Consider the following 19,212-nt stretch of genomic DNA (forward strand, 5'->3'; position numbering starts at 1 on the left):
ACACCTCTTTTCCCAGTTTGATGATAATTTCCCTCTCTATTTTCATTATCCATTCCCTACATAGTTCTTCCCCAACCAACTCCCTCTGAGATTTTTCAGTGAGTTCAAACTTGTCAAACCAGTGTTAAAATGATAACTTTTTAAAATAACAAATAATGTGAAATTTTGCAATATTTTACTAAGTTCTAGTTGGCTGACATAGTGGGCACTTACCCAAATCCCCAGAAGCTGTTGAGTCAGCTGTACTCCATCTATCCTGTGCTCCTGCATGTGATCAAGTGTTCAACTTCTCTGTCCTGCAGAACTTTTCAGAAAGCATTCTGAGCCTGCTGGTGGGGGAAAAGAGACACTCATTATGAAAATTCTTTTAAAAATAGGTCTGGATTTTAGATGGGAAAATTTGACAGGTCTCAGAATACCTTACAAGTCTGTTCATCACCATGCTGAAATCTGAGCAGGATCTTTATGGTGCCTTTTTTCAATCCTCTGCCTCTTTTTTCTTGCAGCCTTTTGATCTACTTCTCTCCACTTGTACGAAGATCTCCAGAGGTCCAAGTGGGGCAAACAATCAATGTGAAGAAATTATTCTGTCATCAGCTTGTTGAGGGAAAAGCTTGTCTGCTTAAAAAGAGGGGTGGGAGGAAGGAGACAGATGGAAGCACTGAGATAGGATCAGTAACTAAGCTGCATGGTTATCAATGGCTCGTTGTGTGTTGTGAGAAGTGTCTATTTTTTCAGTTCTGGGCTAAATTCATAGTACCCACAAAACAAAAGCAAAAAGAGCGACATTTCACGCTGTGATGAAAATGTGATATGGGGGTGTCACTGTGAATACAGGTGACAACAGAATGATAATTACCAACAGGACATCAATGCACACAAAGCCAACTGCATACAAAGGCAAGATGAAGCTGCTAGAAACTAAACCGGCTTCATAACATCTACTCCCTGATCCTCAGGCCTTAGAGGGGGCAGAGAGAGATGTTTCACTCCCTTTTGTTGCGTTAGATTTTTTCTCTCTCCTGCCTCTTTTCACTTTCTCCCTTTAGTTTTTTGTGATAGCCATCTATGCCTGTAAACTTTCATTATGCCTTGGGGCAGGTAAAACTGTAGTCCATAGGCTTTGGCATCCCAGAGAAAGCTTTGAGGTGCCTGGATTTTTTTGGGCATAGCATGAACAGTGAAGCCTGGCCTTTGCCATGTCTTCACTTACACTAGCTGCTCATAGACATCAGTGCTGCTAAGTACATCCACAGCGACCCTGGCCAGTCTGGATGAGTAGTAACCTGCCCAATACGCTGACCTCCCCACCTCATAAGCTTGCTCTATCAGGTGAATGAAAAAGGAAAGCAGCAAAGCAGGTTTCAACTATAAGCTCCCTCACATATAAGCCATGTATTCTGTACCCATGGGAATGGTGGATCATCCCTGGCTGTTCCAGATCCAGGAAGGAGAGCCCAGTGCTGCTTCCCCATGCAGGCACAGAGAGCTTTTGCTGCTTCTAGCAGTTCTGCTCCAGAAAGAATCATTTAAAACATACTCTGAAGTCATCAGACATCAAAAGGCTTTTTATACTTGTAAGTTTCTAGTCCTATTTTCAGACACATATCCTATAACATTAATGGTTTGACTGGGTGGAGGTTCAAGAAACTAAATCCAATCCTTCAATATAAATAGTACAATACAACAAGGACTAGGGTTGCCTTAGACTAATAAAAAGATAAACAAAGGGAAATGAAGCAATGGCAAGACCTTTACTTCATATTAAGTGTTTAGGCAGGTTTGATGCCTCAAATCACAAGAACACATTGAAATATCTCAATATAATATCAATTTCACAAACAAGAGTGTTAAAGCGTGGTCTTACTCTTGAGTAGGTTTCCAAATCAGGAATCTCAGTTAAAGACAGCTATAAAATCAAAAGTTATCCCCTGCCTTATGGCCTTTAGATGAGTTTATTAAAAAACATCAAATCATGTTAAGACATTGTAGGCAATTTCTTTCCATTTCCAGTGGCAGAAAGTACAACTTCTGGGCAATCTCGTCCAGAGCCTCACCACCCTTATCTTCCTTATATCCAATCTAACTGAAAGCACTTCTAGTTTGAATGCGCTAGGCAGCAGGATAGGTCCTTGCAACTTAAGCTCACACCAAAAAAATCAGCCATTTCAGCAGCTATGCACACTGAGGAATCATGGCTACACACTTTCGGGAGACTTAATTCTGCCCATCAGCTGCAGGAGCAGCTTGGCTGGAGTAAACACGTCCACCTCCAAGCAGAAATAGGTTGAAAGTTATCTGGGCTATAGAGCTCAGGAGAGCCTGCAAGACCAGCCTTCATCCTGGCAGGTCAAAAGTCTTCTAAGGTCTGTCAGCTAGACAGTCCATCATTTTGCACCTCCACTAAAGTTATTGCTGACTGAGAAGCATATGGTGAGATGAAAGTACAGTTATCTGCCTTATCCCATCCCCAGACAATTCACACAGTTTAGGATTGCAGTAGCTTTACCTTCAGTGCATTAGAACAGGTAAGAACGAACACGGCTACAATGTGTTCAGACAGTAATTAGTTGACACATATTTAAAGGAAGCAGTGAACAAATCTGCGCTTTCTAGAAATAGCACTTCACTGCTATCACACAATACGATAAGCAATCTGAAGGATATGCTACATATACCCATAAAATCCCAAGTTGTTTCAAGTTTTCTATAAATAATGGCACTTAGTAACTCCACTGCTACATAATGTTATCTTCTCTTTAAAAATAAAAAGAAATCCTTGTATTCATTAACATGAAACAAAATAAAACAAGCCTAAGTAATTCACCATTAGGGATGTAAAGGGATGCGCCCCAGACCATTTAATTCTCTGAACTTACACAGTTTATTTGTAGAAAAATGATTTTTGCTCTGTAAAATATTTAACAATTTTACAAGTTTTTTTCAGCATGACTTCAAAGTCATTCTGATCAGAACAGATATAAGACAACAACAGTACGAATATATCAACTGAAAAACAAAGAATAACTTTCCAAATATATTATTTTAAAAATTCAAAATCTGCCTCCTTTCCATAAAATCCCTTTGCCTGTCTCACTATCCATTTTGAGTATTATTTTTTCTTAGATTATAACAACTGTTTTTTTCTAAGCAATGATTTTAGAGAATGTCAGGACACAATCTGATTGCAGTTTTAGTGACTCATCAAAAGGATCTGAAGGACTAAAGCATCTCAGGAGCTTTCTCTTGTTGTGTAGACAAATACAACAAATAAGTAATGCCATTTCTCCCACCCTCTCCTTCAGGACGCAGAAAGTTCCCACTCACCCAGAATTTGTTGCTGACACCTAAATACACACAGGGAGACAGAATGGATACGAATGAATGGAAAAAAATAACTCAGGAGAGAAAAAAAAAAAAAAAATCAAAAGGGGAAATCCAAAGATTCTTAACCAGTTCATATGCAAGCTAAACTGTGCTGCTGCTTGCCCATGATATAAATACTAAGTCTGCTAGACTTACATTTCTCTTAGAAAAGTAAATAAGAAGAATATTATTTCTAATCAGCCAAAGGAAGAATCTTCCCCTCTGCTACTTGTATCACAATTATCCCCTTCTGTAGAGCTTTGGAGATATCCTAGATTTTCTTTTGACAGATTTACATCAATATCAACTTCAACATTAATAAGAAATTCCACAAAGCCCAACTAGATTGCTAATTTGTTAAACAGGAGGAGAAACAAAAGACAAAAAAAAAAAAAAAAAATTGGCTTATATTTGGGATATGTATTGGCATACATAGACCTACATTTGCAGGTGTTTTGATGGAACTCTTCTCAGCAAATAACCATTATATATTACAACCCCTCTTATCTGCCTCTTTTCTAAACATATCTACAATGGTACTTCCTGCTCTCCTTATGACTAAATTGCAGAGCCCTACAAGCATCTCCTGCCTCTTCTCGAACTGCTTTTTCTCTCATATTTAGTTTTATTTGCTTTTTAAGAACTTCACGCTTTCACTTTTCTATCCACTCCTCAGAATTATGTCCATATTAAGCCCTTCACATAAAAGATTTGCACTACTACCCCTTTTCTATCGATATGGCAAGAGAAAGGGCCTCAAGTTGTGCCAGGGGAAGTTCAGGTTGGATACGAGAAAAAGTCTCTTCTCAGAAAGAATGTGAGGTATTGGAACAGGCCACCCAGGGAGGTGGTGGAGTCACTGTCTGTTAGAGTTCAAGAACTGTGTAGACATGGCACTGAGGGACATGGTTAATAGGTATGGCGGGGATGGGTTGATGGTTGGACTATATAATTTTAGAGGTTTTTCCAACCTTAGTTATTCTATGATCCTTTCCTAAAAGATCAGGTGTATTTCAGAATCCAGTTAACATAGAGTAGCATCCCATGTTGTTCTTACAGTATGCAGTCAATACCTGCTGTCGCTGCAAGGAAGGAGGTTTGAAAAGAACCAGTACTGCATGAGTTATTCTTCCATAGCAGTAGTCAAATCACTCACTCAAACACATAGCTTAAAAACTGTCGTCACTATTTATATTATGGGCATCTAGAGAGTGTGTACCAGTTTTAAATAACTGAAGAGTATTCTGTCTCAGAATCAAGCAGTTCCTATCCTGCCAAAGCAATGGTAATTTAAATCTCTCTAATGTAAACTGTTAGAAAAACAGGGAGCACACGTGAGAAAAATGATAATGAAATTATGTTTGTAATGAAACATCACATAGAACCCAAATCCAGTCTATGCAGATCTTTACCAAAGGCAAAAAATGCAACCTGAACAGATTGTAAATAACTCTGGCACCAGTCTTATCTGCAGAAAGACCACAGAACTAGGATACATAAATCCCTGTTAGTCATAGCAGTGCATAACAACATACATCAAAGGACTGACATGTTTCAATAACAGCAGAGGTAAATTTACAAAAGAAATGGCTGTGGTAACATATTGTGAATTGGGACTAAAGAAAAAACAACACACAACCACCCATGAGGCTACATTCAGCTTCTCCAGCTTTATTGAAAAGAAACTGATTTGCAGCAACAAATATTTCTCACAACACTGTATAAAAACCATTAAAAACAGTCAGCTTCTTGCATTAAAATATTTTGTTTCACAGCGTGCCTGATTTTTTGGTTTCTTTGTTTTAGATCCATAGAATACTACACATGTGAGCTTCAGTTTATCATGGATGCTCAGGAAAATAATTTTCATGTTGACCATATCAGATTTAAAAATAAACCTGGAATCACACTTTGCTTTGGATTTACATTGATTATTTTGCTTTTTCCTCAAATTGAACAAAAGTAAAAATCATTCTATTTCCACTTTAGTCACAAAAATTTATACAAGGAGTGCTCCAAAAGCAATGTTTCCTATTTTATTATATTGGCCCACAACACCAGAGGCGAATGTTGGCAGCATGGCAGTGGTAGAATCTTCCCACCAATATTCCCTTACTTGTGTGACAGAAGGCAGCAGAGGGGCAGTCTGACAGAACAGTGTCTGACATGGGAGTGCACACGAAGCAAAGGTGTGTCACTGAATTCCTCTGTGGAGAAGAAATGGCACCCAATGACATTAGTCAACATTTGCTGAATGCTGATGGAGACCAACCAGTAAATGTGAGCAAAGTGAGGCGGTGGGTGGTGTTTCAGCAGTGGCAAAAGTGAGTTGCCCCCACAGGTGCAGATTTCGGTGAGCTAGGCATGCAAACTCTAGTGCATTGCTGATGAAAATGCAGAGCTAATGGTGATGACTGTGCTGAAAAATATTATTTTGTAGCTGAGAACTTGCTCTACCAAATACTGTTCTTGTGGTCTTTGTGTATTTTGCAGTTTCCATGGAAATAAATATTACTATTTTATTATTATTATTACTATTTATTATATAAATATTCCATGGAAATTAATATTACTATAAGTATTACTATTACTTTCAGAGTGACCAATGTTCTATCCAAACAATTTGCAAAGTTTAAAACCATAGTAGTTTCAACAGCATTTCTAAGTATACACACACTTTCTTACTCTTGTATTAACTCTGAACATCATACTCTCCTAACTCTGACTGCAAGACACTCACTTTTGAACCCATTACCAAATTTTAGCTAAATGTACAGCCAATATTCCTTTCCTTTAACAAGATTTTATCTAATATTTCTCATTACTTTAAACATTTATCCTCCAGAGAGGCTTGCAGATTTTCAAATGAGAAAGGCTATTTTCAGTCTGAAAGCAACATCAATCCGGCTGTCTTGCTTTACAGCAGAGCCCTTCCTTGTTTCTCTGCCATTAGTTTCTTAAACTAAATGCGGATGTCACCAGCCTTTCTTTAGAAAAAGGAAGTAAGTGTCCCATTAAGTACTTAGAGGAGTGGACAGATTCTCCCATTCAGCTCGTTCCCTACACACTTGCTGCTACTGAACAGCAAATCTTGTATTTCTGAGAAAGGGCCATCACAGAGAGGTTATTTTCCCCTCTAAGTGGTTTCCTTCTTTCACTTGTTCTCAAGTTTAGTGCTAAGTTGCTGAAAGATTACCTCATTCATATGATTGGGAGACTGTCAGGCTCCAGAGCATCGGGTGAGTGAGGCAATAATTATTTGTTTGAAAAACACAGGTAGTTTTGCCTGCATTGCAAAGAAACATGCCTGAGTTTTTCATTATTCCAAGGACAAATCCTGAAGCTTATTTCCTTTTCAGAAGCATAGTCCATGCTCACAATGGTGGAAAATTACAGAGATAGTCCCAATCACTGCTCATGTTCAATAAGAGTCTGAATGGAGCTAAAGGGAATGGGGCTGCCTGCCCAAGTGTATGCTGCTGCTGACTGCATGCACACATACACGCTTGGGCTTCTCAAAGGAGGAAAGCGATCTCAGCATAAGGTAGGATGTGAGTTTAATGTACTTTAGCATACCAGCAAAACTCCCCATGTCCCCCGGGCGAACCCTTCCTTTGCTGCGAGCTGGTTTTTCTTTTTTGGACTGTGGTTGACATTGTGGTAGGAGCTTCCTTAAAGTTGTCTTTGTGTTTGTTTTTTAATGCATAAGCATTTATGTTGTTTTGATGCTTTTTTAGAGCTACTTTTATTTAAGAACAATGCCAGTTCAATAGCACAGTAAGTACAGAGCTTCCCATGTTTGTTCAGGCCACAGACAGATTTCTAAAACTACCTTCCATGAGCTTTTTCCTAGGTCAATACAGTCCCTGTTTTATTTACTAGGATGATTTTCTATCATTTAGTGTGAAATAACTTCAAAACCCCAACAGCATCAAGCGCCAGGAAACTAATCAAGAAGAAAGAACAAGTGAGAAGAGATCAGAAGGATTTTTACACGTAAGGGTCTCTACCCATTCCTCATAGGCAGTACTCAGTACCAGAATACAGAACTGCAGACTACCCCCCTAGGAAGAAACAAAGCTCACTACATGACCTCTGTGAACTGGATTTAAGATGCATGTTCATTATGTTGCAGAGGGGATGTTCAAGAGGATCAATATGCCATCGAGATAAAAGAATGGTATAAACTGTCCTGAGAGTTGCTTAGAATATTCTTTACTGTCAGCCTGGGAATTAAAAACAGAGCAAGAGGCATATTAAAACTGTGCTTTTATAAGCTTAATCAGTAGGCTGGAAAATGAGTTTCACAAAGAGATAATGAGCTCCCAAATCATAATTTGCCAAGGGTGCATCGATTTCACTGGTCTTCAGATCATTTATGAGCATCCAGCACAAGAGCACCTTTCTGCCCCAGGCTCCCACCAGGCAGAGGTATGAGTCAGTGAGACTCCACCTACGCAAGAAGGATTTACAAGTTTAATGGCTGTGTGAGGTACAGGAAGGTCATCAGTTTTGAATCTACTCAAGGTGGATATTTTGTGGTCTTTGCTGAAGCTGAGAAACAAACCGTTTTCACTGCATACTGAATAAGCCTTTTGCTTCCCCTTTGAGGCATTTTCAGAGGTAGCAAAGGGCTAATCTTAACAGTTCAATTGCAGAAGCAGCCATGCTGCCACCACTGCGGGTTCTACCATCCCTACAGTCACTAACTTGCTACTCACCCTGGTAACCACTAGGGCATTTAGTACATTAGTACATGAGAGAGTAGGCTGAAGGTTTCTCCCCTAGCTCAAGGCAGCATATTCTTTTGGGGACAGCTCTATTAGGTCAAAGATCAAAACTTATTCCTGAGTTAGTGACAAGTTGATGTCCCCACCCTACCTGAAATGTTTTACACAGACTGTGCAGTATCAGTTGTAAAAAACTGAGAGAACAATCCAGCTTAGCTGTAGATCAGTGTCTAAAGCACTACCCTGAGAAATAAGTTAAAATCCCTCAGAATAAGAAATGCATTAAACTTGGTCTGCTACATCTTAGTCAAGTAGCCAGACCACTGGACCACAGGAGGGGCCATTGCAGAGGCAAGTTTCTATCATGGCATCTAAAACTCACTACATATTTCAACACAGGAGCGACACCACAGACATAGATGACAACATTGTGACATCTCAATCCCCTATCTAGGCTCTTCTTTTCATTTTTTTCACATCTTACTTGCAGTTTGCACCAAAATGTACAAAGCTTAATGCTAACTCCTTCTGGCAGGTTGGGACAGTTGAACAGATAGGGGAGTTGCTTGTTGTTTTTTTGTTGTGATTTTTTTTTTTTTTTTGGTTGGGTTCTTTTTTTGTTTTGTTTTGTTTTTTAAAATTCATTATTTAAAAAAAAAATCTAAAAAAAATCTTGTTTCATAGGGATAGGGGCTCTGGGATTCGTGTGCAACTTTTCTTCCATTCATTCTGCAAAAAAATCAGACATTCTTTCCTGAGACTAAAAGTTAGAGTGAAGATGACCCTTATCTCAGTAGTTTAGAAAATAAGACCAGAGGTGCAGGACACTAATAGGAAAAAAGATTGTCTGCAATTAATCCTGCTACTCACCTGCTCTGTGTTGTCTTAACACGTAATTTTAATAGCAAAGTACCCCACACAACAAGAAATGGCCTTATCCAATTTATGCAATGAGAAAACTCAGAGAAGCTGTAGCTTCTTTTCTTCATTAGATGAACATGTCATTCCCAGACCTCAGCAATGACTGAGCTGGTATGACTTCTCGCCCCTTTGAAATGCCTTTCTCAGAAATACCGATGATTTGTCACCATAGTTGTTCCAGATGCTTAAAACGCTATCTCAGATCTGATGAGGAAAACATACTGCTGGTACTACATCACACATCTGCTTCTCATTCACTTTTCTTTTACTCCACACAGAACTAATACAAAGAGCTACAAAGTTCTGAACTTTACATTCATTTTCTGGAGGGGAAAAAAAAAAAAAAGCAGGAAATGGATGCCCGCGAGCCTTCATTAGTCTGTACATTATGAAAGATATTATAGGCCAAATATCAGAAATGCCTGCTACACACAATAGCAACAGATCAAAGTCAATGCTACTATACTAAATGAAAACATTACAAGAATCATTGTGATCAGAGCTACTTCTTTTAAATAATCCATAAAATCAGAAAGTGGGAAACATGTATCCTCTCAAGAATTACAGCTCCAGTTGATCTATTTCTTTCCTCACTGTGAAGTCCACTGCATTATTTATTCATTTAAGTGCTCTAATCAAGACAACTGCTCAGAAGTCATTTTAAATAAGAGTGCATTGCTCAATGTAGCAGTAAGAGATAACAGCAATTTGCAGCCCATGGTGATGTACAGCAGCATAAAAAGCTTGCTGGATTGAGGACACATTACATGGTTACAGCTGAGAAAGTCATTTTATGATATAAAAAACAAGTGCCTTTTTTCTTCTGTATGTTGCAACAGACAGCCTCCTCCTTTAAGCCTGATCCCAGGATCCATGAGAGCCACACTGCACCAGCCACCACAGTCAGAAGGCGTGCTCCACAAAATGCAATCCTACTGAATTTACATTTCAAGCATGCAGGCCTACCTGTGGGGAGGTGAGCTACTGCTCTCCAAGTACAGAGCAGAGGTGGCTGCTTAACACAGGGCTAGCCTCTAGCTCCCACCATCATCATCAGCCACTGGAGCATTACAGTTCTTTTCAAAACAAGGCTTCTTAAGCAAACTCCTGGATTTGTGAGCTGCCTGGATGCTACGGTGAACAGTAGTATTGTATTCCTTATAAAGCAGGAGTTATCATCATAACATGCACAATGAAGACTAAGTACAGTACCATGTCAGAAATAGTGAGGTTATACACTGTTTAAAATGGTCTTTAAATCAGTAACTATTTATTCACACAGAAAAGACAACAACATTGTTTTCTAAATCTACTCGGCTGAAAGAAATATTGCAGGTTGTGTGTTTTTATTGCCTTTTCATGACGTTATTAATATTATCTAAAATTTAAGTTTAAATCAAAAGGAAAAGTGTTACCAAAGCCATGCTCAGCACATTTTATTTCTTGCTCTACATGTACTCATATTTTGGTGGGACAGTTTTTTCTTTTATTGCATCTGAAGGTACCTATTCTTTTTCTCCCTTCTCAATACTTTAAGTGGAGAAATAAATTTAGATTAAAGGGGATCACAGTATTAAAATGAACATTGAGAATATCATAAAATGTTAATTAAATTAGCCACTAAGTGCATAACAGCTTTTTTTTGGTTTTGTTTTTTAAACTTCTAGCTACATATGAAACAGTTTTTTGTTTTTTTTTCAGAATCTGAATTCCATAGGATGTTCAGTCTTGTTTCTGTTTAAAATCAGGGAGAAAAAAAAAAATCACTTTCCTAAAATAAGACTTTGGTTTTTTTCCCCGTGAAAAGGAGAAATCCATTTCTCAGCTACTGGCTGTAGCAGATATCTCTCTGCCATCAAGCCACTAAGAGATATGAAAATCACATAAGGGACATAAAAAGCAAAATAATTGAACTCTCCAGCTAAATTAGAATACAGAAGATTTAAAATTAGAACAAAGAAAAGAACACATGAATAACAATGGTCACAAAACAGGGAAGCAGCAAGAACTTTAGCAGTGTTACTCCTAAATAAAATACGTGTCTGCTTCAAGAGCATCCTTCAGCAAAGGAATGCTGCAGACCTATGCTGAAATTAAATACTGGAGCTAGAGACCTCCTGTCACCAGATTCCATAGGCACTGAAGCTGAAAATCACGTGTTTTAGAATTGCACCATTCTTGTATAAAGTTTCTCTAAAATAGAATTTCATACGATCACAGAATCACAAGGTTGGAAAGGACCTACAAGATCATCTAGTTCAACCATCCTCCCATTACCATTGCCACCACAAGCACTAAACCATATCTCACAGCTCCTCATCCAGACGCCTCTTGAAAACTGCCAGGAACAGTGACTCCACCACCTCCCTGGGCAGCCATTCCAGTGCCTAATCCTTGTATAGTAAATCTGAATAAGAATATATTGTTCTTTGCTCAACAGGACTTGCACACATCCTCTGGGAGGGAGTCTCATAAGGGATAAAAAAAAAAACAAACCCTGATTATGTGTAAGCTCAAGGAACCTAGAAAATGTAAGATTTCTTGCTAAAATACAGTACAGCTCTAATCCCCAATCATTACCATTATTTCTGAACAAAGGTATTAGGATGTGATCTTGTGTCAGTTTTTAAGTCCACTTGCCCACAAACTCCAGCAAGCATGACGTAAACAAGAACTACTGGTTTTACAATTCCAGCAAAAAGATATTTTTTCCGTATAGTCCAAATCATTTTCAACATGATTTCCAAGCAGGAGTAATTATTATTGCTTTTCACTATTATATGCAAGAAGCTCCTCTCTCTCGATCAAGACATGCTACTTGCAACGTAAGTACATTTGGAAAAACAACTGTGCTTTGGAACTTAATGTCTCATTTAATACCAGACACTACAAGTGGAGATAAAAATAATACATAGAAGGAATACACAACAGAATGCACAAGTTTTACAAGGAGATTTAAATTCTTTTCTTAAATTTCAACATTTCCAGTCTTCTCTTTAAGCTTATTTCTATTCTCTTTCAGCTAAAATAGTCTAGTTAAAGCTTGCTCTATAAAATCCACTGTCATGCGTCGTTCCCACCCTAATAATGCCACACATGTAACAGATACTACACAAACACCATAAAGATAGCCTGCTCTCAGACTGCACAATCGTATCTGAAGTGTACGTGAGCATGAGGACAGCTGGAAAAGCAAGAATAGTCCAATGCACAGACTGAGTGAGACACTGCAGTTTTTTTTGGCTGCGCTACTGGAGGCCATTCTCATGGGGAGCTGGGGGAAACAAACTGATTTCAACTCTTCCCAGCCCTAGCTCCATTTCCTTTCTCCCAGCCTTCCCTGCTCTGTGGATGGTACTTCTTTGGGGATTTCTCTCTGGGTTATTTTTAAACCTCACATGCTTTTCTGCAGAGACTGCCTACCTACATTGGCCTGCTGGCAACAGAAAGGTCTTAGACCATGAACAGTCCAGCAAAGACTTGTGCAGGCTTCAAGGCAAAGGAGAGCTGCAACAGAAGAGCAGTGAAATGGCTTTAGAGATTTGCTAATTTTTCCTGGCATAATAGGAAGCAAAAGGAAGGAGATAATTTTTGAAGATTTAACCAGGACAAGTCACTGGCTGAAGGAAGAAAATACTATAGAAAATATAATAATCTTCACACTGAATGAGAAAGGAATAAACTACAAAAAGTAAGGCTGTGAATGACCTTAGCAAAAAATACAAAGTCAATGCACAAGAGAAGGCAGCAGTGAGCCAATAAGGAAACAAGCAACCCTGTACTCCCTGCTAAAATCATGTTCTTAGCACCCTAGGGGTATGCAGTGTACTCAGCAAGCAGACAGAAAATGATGCAGCTCCCATCTCTGAACAACTGCTCCGAGTGAAGGACAAGAAGGGGCTCATCCACATGCACAGCTAGGAAAACCATAGAGATTTCACACAGCGGATCTGCAGTATTTACACACTGCCTGGAGATAATCACATTAACCCAGATCAATACATCTGGGTATGTATGTTTGGAAGTTGTTACTCCCAGTATTCATTCATTTCTACGTGGTATTATTTTGCTATTGTTTTTTTTTTCCACATAGACTATAATTTAAATTGTACTTCAAAAATCTACATTAAATAGAACTAGAAGAGAACTCTCAGCTAGTAAATACTGCTTATATTGAGCTTCAGTGAGATTTGATAACTCAGGAAAGCCTATGAGCTACGCAGAGCCAAAGGAGAACAAAACTGAATATCTACATAACTATCCAGGTCTGATTTACACACAGTAAGTTTGGAAGGACAGCTGACTTTGTGGGCAAATTCTTTTCACAGTAGAGATGGTTGTTTCAAGGATATGAGACAGCATGCAGTTAATGATGCAGGCAGACTTAACTTTCAATAGCAGTTTCATGGTAATTCATTTATCGACTTAAGTTAGCATGGTAAATTTAAGAACTACTGGAGCTAAGATACACCTCTAGTATTAGTAGTAATTGAGTAGTAATTGGGTAGTAATTGAGCCAAACAGTTTTTGCATGCCCTGAAGATTAAAAAAAAAAAAAAAAAAAAAAAAAGCCTGCCAACCATCTTAGCTTTCCAGATGATTTAGTTTCTGAGCCTAAATATTTATGCTGGGAAAAATGAGGTAGGACTTCAGTCTATTTCTAAGTATGCACATATATTTGTATTCAAGCTTTTCAGTAGCCACTTGATAAAGTCAAGTTAGTGGCTCTACTAAATTAGGGTACATTATATTTGGACACTATCTCATCACCTTTACTTTTAAGCTATTTGGACAAAAATTATCTTGTCTTAGATCCAGCCTAAGGCCTTTTCAGCACATCCAAGCTACTGTGGTGTTCCTACTTTGCGCCCATGACAGTATTCCACAGACCAGGAGAGAAAGATGGGTGTTTGGAAGCAAACACGTGAGGGAAAAAAAAAAAAAAAAAAAAAAAACGTATCTACAAGCAGCAGTAATGCAGAGAAGTTGGCAAGACAAATCAATATCCTGACAGTGTGGGGAGTAGGAAAGAAATAGAGTGCACTGGCTAAACAATATCATGATTACTTTCCTCAAAAATTCAAGTTTCTCAACACTTTTAATAGTTTATGTTTCACAACCTGAGATTTCCCTTTGAATGAACAAAAAATTTCTTGGTGCCTCAAAGAAGTCTGGATGGTAAACAGAAGCCTAGAAAATCAAAGAGTAAACATGCTACCAACAAATACTTGTTTTTATTTTATGCAAGAAAAGTAAAATTCACACTACCACCTTCTTCACAGTTATAGTATTAAGTTTTTAGGAGCCTTCTCAATCCATGATGTTACACCCAACGTACACCATCTTCTCTTTTCTGTTAGTCACTCTCTGCCATAGCCACTCGACTGCATTTCCATAACTTTCAGTGCTATTCTTGTTTGACTAATTCAACTTAAATGTGTAAAGCAATGCAAGTAGTCTTCTTTTATAATTATATGCACCAAGGACAAGTTCCCCTCCTCTTCCAACCAAACATGACCAGCCACATCAACAGTACTACGTTCCATACCCAAGAACTTCAATGTTAAGTCCCTACTCACACCCCTTTCATCTGAACACTGCATCACTCCAACCCTCTGCTTTCCTGTATACCATCATGCTCACTTCTCAATCAGAAGCATGAGCTTTTGCACTGGGTACATGTCTGATAAACTCCCACAGAATTCTGAGCAAAATAATACAGAATTAAAACAAATGAAAACAAAAATTAGATTCCACAAAGTCTAAAGAACAATCAGCTAGGAAGCAAGTTGAGTTATTAGCAAAGCTGACACTGCTTTTATGCCACTACTTGGTTTCTCCTACCACAAAAAAAGCTTACAGTAGTTGACTTCCATCAGCATAGTTTCCCTTTCCTCAGCAATATACCTCCTATAAGTATTACTCCTGCATTAGTGAGATGCATAAAGGAGACTTCGGTGAAATCCAAGTGATACATTAATATGAACAACATCAATAAAATTAATTCCTACAGTTTATTTCTAAACATAAAATTGTCATAGGAAGAAAAAAAATCAAAAAAGCTTTTCACAAGCTGAAATCTATTCTTCAAGGCCATAGTTTCTTTAGGCTTTCACACTGCCAAAAAACTGAATCCATTCCCAGCCTTCTTTGAGATCTGAAACAAACCTGCAGCATGATGATCCAAGCCAATTCATAAAGACACTTTCTGTCATCGGTCACATAAAAAGCAATGGACAAGTTTTGAGGGTTTCCACATGTAGCACTGTTTTGCACACCTTTGCTGGTTTGCCTTGATGGAATATAAATTAATCATATTTGGGAACAAGATTTGCAGCCAAGTTTACCACATCATTAACACATTTATGGTTTATTAAGAAGAACCTGTTAGTTGAGGAAAGCTAGGCAGGGACAGTCAGAGTGATCAGTGTGCCCAAGACCCTGATATGTGGGAGCAGGACGTAAGTTTTCCTCCTGTCAGTCCAGAGCTCCCTTTCCAGCAATGCCCAGGAAAGTAGCAGTCCAGTTTCCTACCAGTGTTCTCAGCAGCCCTGCGATGCTCAGCCTGCCAGCAACGTGTGAAGATTTACACGTACACCTTCTTGCTGGCAGAGAACAACACAGAAGCTTGCAGGATCCCATAATTAAGCTGTCTGTTTCTCTCAGGAGGCAGAAATGGAAGGTGCGCCACCTTCAGATTGTGATTCATGTTTGGTTCGTTGATTATGCAAAAGTTCTGCTTAAGGAAGGATTAGCTACTCTGAACATTACTTAATAATCAGGAAAATCCCTACTTGTTGTTATGGAATGATATAAACTTCTTATGCCAGGGATCCTTTGCCATGCTGATTAATTACTCTAGTTACCACTGAAGACCCCCATCCCATCACTCACTCTCTCCAGCTGCTGGTCGCCCATACCAGAGTCCTGAAAGTGCCTCCACAGAAATCAGTTTAAAAGGGACATTGTATTATGCTTGTGTCAAGCATTCCTGCCAGGAAGTCTTTTCCCTGGAGGAATCATTTCAGGAAAGAGCCAACGCAGGCGAAGCACAGGTAATGGGGTGGGAAGCAAAATCTTACAAGAAAATCTGCATTGTTCAAACATTTTAAAAGTACCAAAGAGCAGCAACACACAGCCACTGTAAGTTTTTTATGAATGCCAAAAAAGAAACCCACAATGTAAGCTCTCAACATCATATTCCGTAGTATGAATTCAATTACTGGCATCTCCACCCCAATCAGGAACAACATTTACATACTCCATCTCTGTGCTGTGATTCAGCCTCAGAAAAGCATAAATCTTATTTTTAACTTCAAGTCAATAGTGAAGCCCAGAAGGCTAGCCTGACCTTCTGTAAGACAAACCAAAAATCTTCCCCATCTCTTTCTATTTCAGGCTTCAAATCCTGCTTGAACAGTATTACTTTTATTTATTTTGTTTAAAAATATATCTAGTCTTGACTTGAAAGCAATAAAAGGATGCTGCTTCTAATCCTGATCAATCAGCCATGACTGGGCTTGTCAGTAACACAAGACTGAATACTGCCAACTCAAGGTAGTAAAACAGAATTGAAAATAAACTGAAGAAATAAAAGCAGACAAAAATGTATGCTGTGTGGTTGGAAGAGATAGTACAGATAAAAGACAGGTTTTTAAAAAATAACAGTAAAATACTTCCTGGGAAATCTTAGGTTATTTTCAATGAAAAACAAGGTCTTTGTGCTGGTTGAAAAAAAAAAAAAAAAAAATCCATAATTAGAGACCTGGCCCAATGGTCAAAAATCGCATTGATCTGCACATTTTCTGTAAGGTTTAGGAATTTATTCACGTTATCTACATGGCATGTATACTAAAACAAGTGTCCATGATGCATAAAAGTCTTCCACAACCCACTTTAAATTGTAACTACTGTCTCCCAAAATAGCTCTCTCAATCAGTATAATGCTGATACCAACACTCCAGTGATCAATGTAGAATTTGTAATTAGATGAACACTGACAGACTTGACACTTAGTCACGTTATTTGTGGTTTAAGTACTTCTCTGGTGCAAGTACCAAAGCAGCGAATGGAGCAACAGAAGAGCAGCTGAGCATAACAGAAGAGACAGTAGTAGAACAACAATCATAGAAAAACTATTTTGGTGGAACTGAGAATCGGGCTGGCCTAAAACTAAAACCAGTTTGCATCCAGTAACAGGGAGATAGGAACATACAGTGAAAAGCAGTGGGAGATATTTTTGGATTTCAAGATCACAGTTAGTGCAACAAAACTCAGTTTAATAATATTTGCTGTTTTAAAAATGCCACGTTGTGTTCGGACCAGCTTTCCTTCAAGAAACTAAGAGGACAAATGTAGATTTTTTTTTCCCTATAGTTTTTGTTTTTTTCTTCTCAAACCTGACAGTGACTCAGAATCATTACAGAAGCACTTAATATACAGTTTACTCAGATGTATTGTACAAAGCACAGCACTGATTTTTCTACAGCTAAAGAACTGAATGGTCTTCAGAGTAAGAAAAAGGGGATCAAACATTACCTGCTACAACTAGGAGCACCCATGTATTCCAGTTTTTTTTTTTTCTAGCACTAGCTGTTGAACACTTCTGCTCCAGAGAAGAGATAGGAAAATGTGTCAGGAAATTAGAGATCAAGAAGCCAAGATAAAAATAAATTCTGGATGTAAAGATAGATTTTTTTTTCTTTAAAAACAAACAAACAAATCTTTGTATTTCATTAGAGAATACCAAGCTCCTTTAGGCTCAGATAACATAAATATATTAATAATGAGTATCTTACATTCTAATATACTTTCCTTTATCCAAGAATACCATCTGAAAATGAACAAAAAATCGTTCTGCATCTGTTACTGCTTGAACCTCATTATCTCCTAGGAACAATTGTGCCCTCAAAAAGGCAGGCTACAAGAAAAGGGCACATATAAAAAAAATATGTAAAGTAAATCCCTCCCTAAGGCTCACAATTAACTCTGTAAATCCTCAGGGAGTTACACAAACACACCGCATTTACAGATCTTGGTTTGTAAAACAAGGTTTAAAATACTTTCATATGATGAAAATACAGCAGTTTCCACTAGACAGCTTACAGGAGAAGACAGATTTTTAATCCAGTTTCGTAAAGCAGCATCTGAAAATGCCATCAGTGCTGCAAACACAATACTGCAAGTGCCATAAACAGCACTAACTGCACACAGAATTATTACAGATGCAATAACTAGAAAAGTACTATTATTTTAAATTTAAAATCCTTGGAGCAAAATCATCTTCAAGCAGCTGAGATATTTGGAAGTCCAAGCCCAGTACGTGTAGGTTCCTTGCATAATATATTTTATTATGCAAAATGAAAAACAATCAACTTGTGGCCAATAAACAATGTATTTCTTAATAACTTATGGTAATAAAATAGGTGTAAGTAGCTAATTGCATGATATGATTAGCTGCATATAATCACATTATGTAAGCAAGTACAAATTGATACAAATAAGTTTATATAGCATATGGATGGCAGTCACTGCTCTCACACAGTTGCACTTTCATAAGGGTATTTCTTTTTCAGTTATTTTAGTGAATAAGCGTGGAATGTGCAGAGAAGCAGCAACCTGCAAGCATCAGCTGGCAAAGGTGTTTGAATAATTTGAACAGGGAAGTGACTATTAAAGTAGTGAGATAAGTATAGAAACACACAGTCAAGTATTAGACTTCTGCAGAAGAGGCAGCGGTTTGGCAGTCTGACATTTCTCCGCTCTTCACATCAGCAAACCGTAGACATGCTCTTCATCTCTGCCTCACCATGCTGATTCCACAGCCCTAATGCTTTTTGGTTTGTTGGTGCTGTGAAAACTGGCATGTGTGTGCTCAGCTGCAGCACGCAGGGGATTCATACCCCAAGTGAGAGAACTCCAAGCATTACTCCCACTTAGCAATTACAGCACACAGCTACAAAACAAAACATGGAGCAACTAAATGGACTACAGCATATTTCTATTTGTCAACATGCTTTCAACGCATTCCCAACAGGAGGTTCCATCATACTCTAATGGGCCTTCTGTTATGGTTATTACTATTATTACATTACCTTTCTCTCAGCCTGGACAAGCATCAAGAGCGATAAAGAAGCCCTGTGCAAGCAGCAAAACAGCAGCAGTGCCGTGTGTCACTAAGCAGTGACACAGACTT

General features: G+C 38.3%; 1 protein-coding gene across 1 annotated transcript in view; it reads right to left on the reverse strand.

Moving 5' to 3' along the window:
* The window catches only part of ZPLD1 (zona pellucida like domain containing 1), a 28,384-nt gene extending 28,144 nt beyond the window's left edge, over positions 1-240 (reverse strand). The window contains exon 1 of the mRNA XM_042868108.1: positions 214-240. The gene's annotated coding sequence lies outside the window, so the exon portion shown is untranslated. The remainder of the gene's footprint in view (positions 1-213) is intronic.
* Positions 241-19,212: the final 18,972 nt, after the last annotated feature.

This window comes from Lagopus leucura, unplaced genomic scaffold, assembly GCF_019238085.1.
Source record: "Lagopus leucura isolate 7727_CA_CO unplaced genomic scaffold, USGS_WTPT01 Super-Scaffold_100001, whole genome shotgun sequence".
In the NCBI taxonomy this organism is placed as follows: Eukaryota; Metazoa; Chordata; class Aves; order Galliformes; family Phasianidae; genus Lagopus; species Lagopus leucura.